Source organism: Fundulus heteroclitus, chromosome 22 (genome assembly GCF_011125445.2).
Source record: "Fundulus heteroclitus isolate FHET01 chromosome 22, MU-UCD_Fhet_4.1, whole genome shotgun sequence".
NCBI lineage: Eukaryota > Metazoa > Chordata > Actinopteri > Cyprinodontiformes > Fundulidae > Fundulus > Fundulus heteroclitus.
Window position 1 is genome coordinate 41,874,762 of NC_046382.1, and position 11,804 is coordinate 41,886,565.

The window sequence follows — 11,804 nt, forward strand, 5'->3', positions numbered from 1 at the left end:
AAGCCATCTGTGACCGCCACCTAGTGCTCAGCTCAAGCAACGACCATGCCCTGGTTCTCTCTTTGTCTGGCCATGTGGAAAGCCTACCTGACAGTTACACAGACGATGCCCAATTTGCCACTGCTGTCCTGCCCCGGTTCTCTACTGCTGATCTTGCTGCCAAACAGCGAGCTGATCCCATCATCCAACATGTGATTGCTCAGCTTGAGAGGGGGGAATCTCCACCGCCATTGCTAAGGGATGAACTTCCAGATCTGCCACTCCTGCTGAGAGAAATAAATAAACTGGAGCTCCGTAACAACCTTCTTCTCAGGAGACGGCAAGTGGGAAACAGTGCTGCCTATCAGCTAGTGTTACCAGAGGAGTGTCGGCATATGGTGATGGTTCAGCTTCATGATCGTATGGGCCACCATGGGATCGAGAGGACATTAGACTTGATTCGTTCCCGGTTCTTTTGGCCACGAATGTCCACTGACGTTTACAACAAAATCAAGACCTGTGAACGATGTGTGAAAAGGAAAACTTTACCAGAACGGGCTGCACCTCTCGTTAACATAAAAACTTCAAGACCTCTAGAACTAGTGTGCATGGACTTCCTGTCTCTGGAGCCAGACCGCAGAGTGAAAGATATTCTCGTGATTACAGATCACTTCACAAAATATGCTGTTGCTGTTCCAACACCAAATCAGAAAGCTCGAACTGTTGCTAAATGCTTGTGGGAAAAATTTTTTGTCCACTATGGCATTCCAGAGAGGCTACACAGTGACCAAGGACCGGATTTTGAATCCCGTACCATCAAAGAACTGTGTGATATTGCTGGCATCCATAAAGGAAGGACAACTCCTTATCACCCCAGAGGTAACCCTGTGGAAAGATTCAATCGTACATTGCTTAACATGCTAGGGACATTAAGTGAGCAGAATAAATCTCGATGGAAAGATTTTGTAAAACCCCTTGTTCACGCATACAATTGCACTAAAAATGATGTCACTGGGTTTTCTCCATACGAACTAATGTTTGGTCGCCAACCTCGTCTTCCCATAGATGTGGCTTTTGGGTTACCACTGGAAGAGGACACCTCCACCTCTCACCTGCAGTATGTCCAAAGGCTGAAAATGCATCTGCAAGACAGCCATCAGTTGGCTGCGGAAAACTCAGAAAAGGTGATGTCCCGCAATAAGACCTTTTTTGATCGGCATATCACCACTTCCGAACTTGCCGTAGGCGACAGGGTCCTTGTTAGAAACGTCCGACTGAGAGGAAAGCATAAATTGGCTGACAAATGGGAACCTGACATATATGTAGTGGTAAAGAGGGCTGGCACCCTCCCTGTTTACACTGTAAAACCAGAGAACCAGGATAAACCTCTCAGAACACTCCATCGTGATCTTTTATTGCCTTGTAATTACATAGCTGAACGGAGCCCTGTAAAAAACTTACCTGTGAAGAGGAAAAAGTACCTGCCTGTGAACTTACCTGACCCTGACAATGAAGATTTATCAGAAGAGATCATCTCACCTTTGTATGATCCGTCTTCCTTCGAACCTGTGAAATTCATCACTGTTGTTGATTCACCAGTACCTCCTGTCCAGCAACCTGTTCCACCTGCAGACCTACCTGAAGTTCCTGATCAACCCCCATCCTCTGCTGCAGAAGAGGAACAGGAGCTCCCAGTCGTCACAGAGGAACCAAAGGAATTTCAACCTGTGGACAGAGAGGCGGTAAACATCAGTTCAAAAACTAATGATTCTCCAGGAGATGCTGCTGGAGATCTTGCTGCTGAGGGAGGTCCTGTTCCTGAACCTGTCACTCCAGAGCCCTCCACCAATGATATGGAACCAGAAGTGGACTTAATTGTTCAAACAGAATCATCAAGTCCCGAAACAGAATCATCAAGTCCCGAAACAGAATCATCAAGTCCCGAAACAGAACCATCGAGTCCTGAGGGAGAACCATCTTTGCGGAGGTCAACCCGAGCAAGAAGACCACCAGAACGTTTACAGTACTCCCAACTCGGTCACCCGCTGTTGAAGAGTATCCAGTTGTTGTTTCATGGATTGACCACTGCATTTACACATGCTCTTGAAGGGATTGAGGATGATGAACACATGACTGTTCCTGGTATTATCCAGCCAGCCATCCAGACTCAACCTGGTCCATGTACGGGGACGTGCATGGGATCAGGGGGGGAACATGTAACCCACGTGACCGCCACGCCCCAACCACCTTCCCTTTAAGCCGTCCCTTTAACAGCTGGGAACCTCATGTGTATTTCCGGGTTTTCCACTGTGCTGCTGCTCACTGTTGGTTGTGGCGTCGGTTGTTAACAAAACAATCTCAAATCTCGAAATCGACTCATCGCTGAACAAATTCATCCCTAAAATTCGAGGATCTGCGGTGAGTTAAGTAACTTAACGTTGTATCAGCCATACTAGCGCCGCTAATATATCCGCCGTAATACTCACCAGGTTGGGCTTTGTTGATGCCTGATTTACCTTCTGATGAGAACAAGTAACATCCACTTCCTCAGACAATCCGTTACTCGACGGTGAGTAAATATTCATCCATATATGATGGGGCGTTATTTCCGCTGTGTGCCGCCAGTTAGAATTAGCTACCAACTCGACAATCAGTTGCTTGCATGAGTTCAGTGAATTTACTAATTACTTACTTAATAAAAAGTCACACTGTTAAAGCCGAATTGAAGGCCACACCTTTAATATTTAAAGGCTTCCCTTTCAACTTTAGATTTGATTATTTTTCATGATTTCTTTGGTTATTGTTGTATTCCATGCTGGTGCATCTATGAAGTCTGGTACCTAATATGATTTCGTTTGTAGCTACTTTGATCAATCACATTCTTAAAGTTGATTGATTTGATTTATTATTAGCTGTTTGTAGCGACTGCTAATTACCTTGAGAAATTTTGAACTTGAATTACGAAGTGCACTTTTCTTTTTAAAAGGACTTTTTTTTTTCCCTTTCCCTTATTTTTATAAAGTATGAAGTGGTTGTCAATACATAGCAGTATGTATTTGGTTTTTCCCCATTTAGCATATATAAATATAACATTTATATATGAATTTAATGTATGTTTTCTGGCCTTTTAGGTCAGGTTTTTTTTTCCTCCCCCTTCAACGGAGGATGGCGAGCTACCCACACACCACCTGGTGGTAGGAAAAGAGACACTTTCCACACATGAAACAAAATAAACTCTAAGGGAGTATCTAAAAGGAAAGAACAATTCTCCCGTTGCTCTTGGACTTTTGAACTACATTTAGTTTTGAAGTATTATTATTTTTTCGATTGGGTTGGGTTTTTCCCCCGTCTTTGTTTCTTTTGAACAATTTACTTTTTGTTTAGTTTTTGTTAGTATTATTATTATTATTATTATTATTATTATTATTGTCATTATTATTATTATCATTATTATTTCTACTGCAATAAATAGCAATACAAACAAAGCTCTTTGCATCAGTTGCATCAATTATCCACCCAATCACGACTCCATGCCGTACCTATTTCTGATTTTATAAAGTGGTTAACACTAAGCCCTGCAGTCAGACCTGCGCACTTAATAAGAGCGTTACATAGTGGTGGTCAAAGGTTTTCTTTGGGTTTATGAACCAGCAGGTTCATAAACCCAAAGCGACCTCCGCCCAGCCCGGGACCCGCGGGGCCCGGACGTCGGCTCGCGGGGGGGTTGGGGAGAGCAAGAGCTCCGGTCCACGCGACGCGCTGGCCGCCTGTTTCGGCACGCCTCCGCTCGCGGGGCGGGCGACCTGCCGTGCCGCGCAGCCGCTGGTGCGGTGCGTGAGCTGGGCTCGACCCCCTGCTCTGGGTCCCTGTCACCCACCGTCGCTCGCCTGCCTCTGCCACCACAGTGAGCGGTCCCAGAGGGGACACAACGTACAGTGTGAGCAGTCCGGTCGCGTCCGAGCATCGTGCCGCACAGATCGTGAGCGGTGAACTTTTTGAACCCTGCGGTTCCGTCGCACAGTTTGAGATGTATATAAGTACCACGACTGAAAAACTCGTACAGTGTATGCCTGGCTTAACCAGGGATCTCCAGAGGAACCCAATATCCATCATGGGAGAAACGTGGAGGTGGTTGATGAATATAAATACCTCTGTGTTCATCTGGAAAACAGACTGGACTGGCGATTCAGCAGTGAAGCCATCTAAAAGAAAGGACAGAGCAGACTGTACTTCTTGAGGAAGCTAAGGTCCTTCAAGGTTTGCAGCAAGATGCTGCATATCTTCTATATGTCTGTTGTTGAGAGTGTCATCTCATCTACAATAATCTGTTGGGGCAACAACATTAGAGTCAGGGACCTAAAAAGGCTCAACAACCTGATAAAGAAGGCTGGCTCTGTTCTGGGGGTGACTATGGAACCTCTGGAGAGGACGATGCAAAGAAGGATTTGGCATAAAATCAAGAAATTTTTCAATCCTGAACATTCTCTTCATGACATTTTCATTGGAAAACAGAGTCTCTCAGTCAAAGGCTTCTTCATATAGGTTGTAAAACGGACCACTACAGGAGTTCTTTCCTGCCCAAAGCCATCTCCATCTATAATATAAATTTTTATTTCCCTCTGGGATAAATAAAGTATTGTTGAATTGAATTGAATTGAATTGATTTCTCTCATCTGAGTTTTTTGTTGTTCCCGCCATGGAGAATAAAGAAAAATATTTTTCTTTTAGTTCTAGAAAATCTTTCAAAAATTTAAAAAATATTTCAGCAGCACTTCAGTCAATTCTTTACTTTTACTTTTTATCATAAGAAGGAAAAGCAAGCAAAGACTCAGTCTGCACGAGTAATGCTCCTGTAACAAGGTGAAAAATGATGATTGGAGTCAGTCACCATGTAACATATGGAAAGAAGTTTCCCCAGTGAAATGTCCTCCATTAAGACTTTAACCTACTGCTGGTTCAGAGGCCCCTCTCTGCTGATCCAGCTTTCTGTGAGCATCTGTCTGAGTGCACATGTGCGAGTTGTTGGATGGTGTCCTGCTGTACTCCAGCATCCTGATGTATTTCTCAGTCTAATGTAACAATCAGTCATAATCACGTTCTCAAACACATCTCTTCTCTTTTTCATGTCTGCGCACATCAAAGACAAGCCGAGCTACGTCAGAAATCATGCGGTTTAATTAATTACAGTCGGAAAGTGACCAAGGTCAGAGCACAGCTCAGCAGGAAGATGTTCCACAGGTCATGGTCTCTTCATTTAACTTCTCTCAAGCTGTCAGATGTCTGAAGGTGAGGAAAGAGCACCTTAAAATGTTGCCTGCTGTGAACGCATAAGGAAGTAACATCTGGAATGGGTACTATGTTAAAATCAATGCAGATTTACGTATTGGATTACTGGAGAGTGGTATAATCTACCTAATAATTTGTAAGTCATATTCCTTTTTGTTAAACATGTTGCAACTTTTTACATATTAAATTATTGTTGTTACCCACTTACAGTGCTTGCCTTTTTGACATGCTTAAATGTTTCTGAACATAAAACTAATTTCAAAGTTCTGGTTGTGCCACTGTTGGAGCAAGAAGTGTCATCAAGGAGGAATTCAGGTCCCCTTTTTAAAACTGACAGTATTATCAAGCAGTATTAATTATCAATTATAATTGATAATTATAAAGGTGATATTGTTTCAAAGCTTTAAACAAAATATATTTTTGTTGTCACTGAACCTAGAGGCTACATACTTTTTCCCTTTTGTTATTTCATTGTTCTGGAGCTGGTAGTGATTCTAACAATTAAGTTACCGTTTCAGGTGCAGCACAAAACACTGAAGTTAGCATTATATTTAAAGCTTTCAGGTTAACTCTTTATACAGCTGTAGATGTAGAAGCTATGCAACTTAAACTGACTTCAGTCTGTAAAGAAACTAGAACCCACTTCTTTATTTAGGGTAACTAAACTTTAAGGAAAACGTTAGAAAGGTTAGTATTCACCTTTGGATAGTTTGGCCAGCGTAATTATGAAACGGTTGGTAAAGTCCATGTTTTTATTGACAGAGGTTGAAGTATATGCAAGACCAGAGTCACTACAGCCCATTTTATGCCTCTTTATAACAGGTTCTTCCACACATAAAAAAACAACGTAAATATACGAATACAGGTAACATGAAATGTATATTTTTTTATCTTTTAGGGGGAGTATGTCTTAACTAGGTGGTGAGGGTGGGGAGTGGAAGAATGTTTACTGCTTTCATAATCAAATAAATTGAATGATTATTTAGTAAGATTCAAAGCAAATCTAGTCACACTGACATTTATTTTCTGTTTATATTAAAAAGGTCAAAAGCTTAAATTTCCAAAATTAATCTTGGTTATTTTAAACAGTTTCCTGGTGCAATCACATTCATAAAATCTAGAATTTACTTAGGTCCATCGTATGACACAAACCCCCATTTCCTGAAAGTTAAATATCTATGCTGTTATTTCATCAAGACCTAATACAATGATTATTGAAAGAAAAGGAAAATTAACCAACAAAATGTTTCAATGGTTCTTGGGACTTGGGGGAGACATTCATGCCAACTGGTTATTTAGGAATCATGCCATCAAACTGTATTTTCTGTCCTACCATCAAAAAACATAACCATGTGAACTTTGGTAAACTATTCTTGAACCTTAATTGGAATGCAGACTAAGCTGATTAGCAACAAATATTATAGGTTGGCCATGTTTGTTGCTGAAAAACATTGCCCTCTCAATCCTCAGTCCTAATAAATCCTATTGAAAAGCTGTGGGATGAATAAGAGGACATTAGAAGAGGACCAAGGATACCTGTTACTTAAAGGATCTTTGGAAATTTGTCCCATGAAATACAAATAATCTTATACAATTTGGGCTTTCTTTACATATGAATTTTGTTTTCATGAACAAGAATTTGGATAAAGATTTCTTGTGATTTATGTGGCTAAGTAATAATAAAAGTCATGGTCTTTTTTTCCATGATCATTAGCAAAGAACTGCATTCAGACAAAAAAAAATCCTCTGTGCCTTGACTAATTAAGTATTGCAGGGTAATTAAGCTCGGGAAGTTCATCTGCTCTGTAACCAAATAGCAGAGTGGCTAAAGCTCAACTTCGATAGTTATGTTTTCTTTTGCTTTAACAATGCTTCTTTACAATGAATTTTGAAGGATCTGCTTATTTACCCTTAAATGTATTTATTTATATATTTTTGTGTGTGTCCTGTCTGGCAATATGGCAATAAGAATTGTTGTCTTAATGTCAAAAAGAGCCCGACAGATTTTACTTTCACAAGTGGAGCCCTATTGTCTTTGCCATAGTGCTCCGCTTGATTTATATATGGAAAAGGCTTTTCTAAATTTTATTTCATGTTCAATGAGCACTGAAAGAGAAAGGTAAGAGGAAAAAAGGAGAGAAACAGCTGAGACATGATGCTAAAAGGGAGAAAAGGTTAAATAAAAAGAGGAGAGGAAAGGGAGAGAGCAGTATAACATCCTCCGAGTCTGCTTTCACACCTGCAAAGAGTGATATAAACAGAACAGCAAAACCAACCGATAAAGTATTACAGGTACAAACAACCAACACCTTGATACTATCACCGAAGATTATACAGTATTATTTAATACAAAATAGATAAAGTGACTGCTAAGGATAATAATAATGGTGCTAATAACAGCAAGGCTGTGGGTTTGTTACAATTCAATTTGGCAGCATGGTGTGAGAATGGTTAGGACTCTTGCCTCCGTGGTTACTGTGAGGCAAGAGTCCTAACCATGGTCCCAGGTTCGAGTCCTGGGCTCGGCAGGGAGTTTGGAGTTTGCATATTATCCCCATGTCTGTGTAGGTTTCCTCTGGGTGCTCCAGATTCCACCTACCACTAAAGACATGCTGGTCATATCGGCCAATGGTTGTGGTGCACTCAGAGGCTCAGGTGACCAAGAGGGGCCAACACATGGAAAGCTGCCTCCACCACCTGAGGGAATAGCAGAGATGGGCCCCAGGAAACCCCCCAAAAGCCACAACACCAAAGTCCCCAGGAGCAGCGGGAATGAGCCCATGGGCTCCCTTTGCAACCAGCTGTGCCAGAGCAGATCCAGTCATGGGCCCCAGGGATGCCCTGTTGCGTGGCGGGGCCCGGCGAAGCAGCTGCCAGAGCGAGCTGGTGCTCTCCTGAGCATCCAGCCCAAGATCACCAATGCACCAGCAGGCCAAAGCGCCAGCCAACGGAGGAGAGCACAACGGGGGGATGGGCTCCACACTTAGTGGAAACCTGAGATGTCCCAGGAGAAGGGGCAGTTCAAACCCAACCTGGTAAATAGACAAACAAAACCACATACACAGTCACATTCACACGTTCCCCCCCTGGTACCCCTGTGAACATGCAAACACTCCTACTACAAAAACGGGGATTCAGTACAGACACTAGTACTCAGGTCCAGGCACCAGCATCGCAGAGGGTTATCCATCCCCCAGACCCGGGAGGTGAACCCCAACATTAAGATGGCAGTGGGGGGCACCACAACCCAACCTACCCGGTCCATGCTTTGCTCCTAACCCCCCACCCCGATACCAGACCAGACGACCCACGGGTTCATCCACCCAGAATTGGGGCCAACATGAGCAAAACGAAACGGGCTAACCAACCAGAGCCCATCCCACAAACCTTGAGGTGCTACCTTCCCCACAGCCTGCCCTCCATACCTAAGCCCCATCCATATTCCCGGGGATAGCAAAAGCGCCAGCCCCAGCCAATCCCCGACCAGGTGGACTATTGCTCCTCTAGGCCCCAGATTCCGAGTGGCAATTGGAGAACAGGGGTTTCAAACAGACCCCGAGCCAGCCTCCGCCTGCTCAAATGTCGCGTTGTTGCATGTTGTTCTCAAGTGCGTTTAAAACTGAGAGAGCCAAAAATGCCGGTGCCCGGTATCGCCCGACCCCCTCCGGAAGTTAGCAGGTGCCAGTGCATCAATCCCCCCCCTTCCCATGCACCCCACCCAGAAGCCCTCAATGTCTAAATGTGAATGGGGGCAGAGAAAGCCACCCATAAATTTATAAGGACAACACAATTTTGGAATTGAGCACCAATGAAAAACTTATTTTCAATGATAACACTTGCCCATAATCTCCCACACACTGCCCAGATAATCAATTGTACTGCTTAATCACAAAATAAATTTTCTTAAGAGGTGTGCCACCATTAAGGGGAAATAAATAAGGCTTCAAACAGTGAGATTTTTTTGACAAGAACCCTTTACACCAGCCAGTGGAAATATCTACGAAGCAACAGTTTTCTTACTTTTTGTGCTAAATTCGGTGCTATGAAAGATGGGAGAGGTAAGAGTTTAATGTTACTGTAAAGCAGAAATAACAACCCAACATAAACTACAGACTCATATTTGATTTAATGTAATCTTGAATAAAAACCGTGATGAAACAAAAAAATTAGTTAAAGAGCACAAATAGGGGAAATGAAGCAGATACAAGACTTGTCATAGCCTTCTATACAAAAGCAAATTAAACCTACATTTAGTTTCTCTTGTTAAAGATTGGCACTGCGCCCCTGGAGCCAACAAGAATAGTTCTGATCATTTTGTGTGGGTAGCTCATCTAATGCCTTGGGAGTTTAAATAAAACCAACCACAGAGGATGTCTGTCCTGAGGTTGTTACTAAGGAGTGCAAGACAGTGCAATCCAATTAATAACTTGCTCTTAACAAGGTCACACTGTTATTCTTGGGGAGAGAAGTGTTTGGAAAGTCAAACGTGAGACTAAGGGCTCAAATTAATGGTCTTCTGTGTGTTATTGCCCCTACATTTAGCAGTTTTCTTTCTTAATGCTTTAATTATCCAGAAATTTCCATCTTTTAAAGGCACCATTAATAAAAAACTATCTATTGTTTTACATGAAACCGTGCATTTATGCCAAGAAAATACAAAAAAAGTTTTTATTAAAAACTCAGCAGATACTTTGGTGTAGCTCAGTTTTTCTCAAAAATGTTGTTTCGTAAATACCCCAGGATTTTAGGAGATTCCCATATCATAAAAGAATAGTACAGTCTTATAATCGTTATCCTACTTTGACTTAAAATCATAAAGTGCCTTAGATGTTGGAATGCATCTACGGCTCTACTCTGAGTCCCCCTCAGAGTAGAGCCACTGCTCCTGTGTGTCGAGAGGAGCCAGTTGAGGTGGCTCAGGCATCTGGTTAGGATGCCTCCTAGACGCATCCCTGGTGAGGTATTCCGGGCACGTCCCATCGGGTGGGGGCCCAGGGAAAAACCAAGGACACGCTGGAGGGACTATGTCTCGCGGCTGGCCTGGGAACGCCTTGGTATTCCTCCGGAGGAGCTGGCCTAAGTGGCTGGGGAGAGGGACGTCTGGGCCTCCCTACTGAAGCTGCTACCCCCACGACCCGACCCCGGATAAGCGGAAGAAGACGGACGGACGAATGTTGGAATACAAAACATTCTTATGCTACTAATGTGTGCTAATGTGACTCCAGTCTGCAGAGAGTGGAAGTTTTCATTTTCACACATACTTTTTCTGTATGCTCTCTCAGTGTAACAGTTTTTTTTTTTTAATTGGTCACAATTAGTATGCTTGTCTAGCTTAATGCTGAAAAGAAATTATAATTTTAACAGTGAATTTCCTTAAGGTTTTCAGTGTGAACAGATTGTAAGTGAAAGATCAGTTTTTCTTTCAGTATGACAACTGTGCTCCTCCAACGTATAATTAATTAAGCCATCAAAGCTTCTGAAAACCCTGGGATTGTTTCCCGGTTTTGAGTGATTGGGAAAAGTATGGCACTAAATATCAAGCTTCTTTCTTCATGTTTTATCAGTTTTTTTGTTTGTTTTTTTATCAAAAGTAATTCATAAAATTATCTGATTATCACATTTATCTATTTATATTTATTTTTTTGCTAATGTGGGTGGGACACATCCCCATTCACAAATAATTACCGTGTTGCCCATGATTTATTCATTAGTGCAGTTTCATCAACAGCAAAGGCCCTATCTGCCATCCAGTGAGTATCAGAGAGCTCTTTCTCATCATAAAACTCTTGAATGTCTGCTCCCCATTTGCATACTCTATTAAGCACCATGCTCAGACTGACCCGTCTACAACTGTCTGGTAGCCTATTTCAGTGTTCACTGTTGTGCATCTGAAAGGATAAAACAAAATGTTTGTTATTCAGTACTCTTGTCCTTATTAAACTAACTATTTTAGTTAAAACCTCAACATCATGGCAAACTTTTAGCACTTGCTAAAAGTTGCACAACTTGCACAACATCTGATGATACCATGAAAAAATATCAGTTTTTGTTCTGGGTTCATTTCAACCACTTTATCTTGTATCTCCTTCAAAAGTCCAACATTTTTTACCATCAGATTTGGACATCCATTGGTTGTTAACACCTATCAGTTTGTCCCATTTTATTGTTGGTGTGTCCATGATTGCATTTACTTTCCAGCTGTCTTTCATTTGAATACTTAGCTACCAGCTCCTCCATCATCTCAAAGTCTCCTTTTAATCCACACTCAAAGAAAAGTAATTGGAATGTATCATCAGCATCACAGCGTTCGTTCAAAGCCAAGGAATACAAGTCAAAACTGTCATCTTTTGCAGCTGAAGTGCCTAACTCCCCACCTCATTATTGTTCACTGAGAGAGAAAGTCACATCTGCAAACACATCCTTTTTCTTGGGGCATGTTATTTGCTATAGACTACAACAAACAGTCTTTGATATTCACTGTTGAATATTGCAAAGCTGATCTGACTGCTCCATCCCTGGACGAATGGAATTTTCTAAGG

General features: G+C 42.1%; 1 long non-coding RNA gene across 1 annotated transcript; it reads left to right on the top strand.

Annotated features, from left to right (window-relative positions):
* Positions 1–2,415: 2,415 nt before the first annotated feature.
* Positions 2,416–3,213, top strand: LOC118557222. Its single transcript, XR_004927718.1, has 2 exons — positions 2,416–2,548; positions 3,111–3,213. It is a non-coding gene; the product is annotated as an uncharacterized LOC118557222 (long non-coding RNA).
* The last annotated feature ends 8,591 nt before the right edge of the window (positions 3,214–11,804 follow it).